This window comes from Sinocyclocheilus rhinocerous, unplaced genomic scaffold (assembly GCF_001515625.1).
Source record: "Sinocyclocheilus rhinocerous isolate Xijiao unplaced genomic scaffold, SAMN03320098_v1.1 scaffold161, whole genome shotgun sequence".
NCBI lineage: Eukaryota > Metazoa > Chordata > Actinopteri > Cypriniformes > Cyprinidae > Sinocyclocheilus > Sinocyclocheilus rhinocerous.
The window spans coordinates 340,660-341,243 of record NW_015627226.1 but is presented as its reverse complement, the minus strand read 5'-3'; the positions used below and the strand labels follow the sequence as shown (position 1 = coordinate 341,243).

The 584-nt window shown below is 27.4% G+C and overlaps 1 protein-coding gene across 1 annotated transcript in view; it reads left to right on the top strand.

Moving 5' to 3' along the window:
- The window catches only part of LOC107722608 (probable rRNA-processing protein EBP2), a 7,320-nt gene that overhangs the window by 3,517 nt on the left and 3,219 nt on the right, over window positions 1-584 (top strand).

The window sequence follows — 584 nt, the reverse complement described above, 5'->3', positions numbered from 1 at the left end:
ATGCAGCCTTGATGAGCATAAGAGACTTCTTTAAAAAACATTACAAGTCTTACTGATCCTAAACTTTTGACCGGTAGTGTATATGTTTTGATTTATTTTTTAAAAAAAGTTAAAACTTTTATTCAGTAAGGATGCATTGATCAAAGTTGACAGTAAAGACATTTGATGTTGCAAAAGCTTTCTATGTCAAATAAATACTTATAGAATTTTTTTTTCCTAGTCATCAAGTAATACTGAAAAAAATTAGTTTTCACAGAAATTTTAAGCAGTTTTCAACATTAATAATAATGAGATGTTTCTTGAGCATCAAATCAGCATATTCAAATGATTTCTGAAGGATCATATGACACTGAAGACTCGAGTAATGATGCTGAAAATTCAGCTTTGCATCACAGGAATAGATTACATTTTAAAATATAATAAAATAGAAAACAGTTATGTTAAATTGAAGTTATATTTCAGAATATTACTGTTCGTACTGTTTATTTTTGATCAAATAAAAGCAACCTCAGTAAGCATAAGAGACAAGAAAACATGCATAAATAAAAATGGCCAAATGTTTTATTAGATGAGTTCAGTTTCAC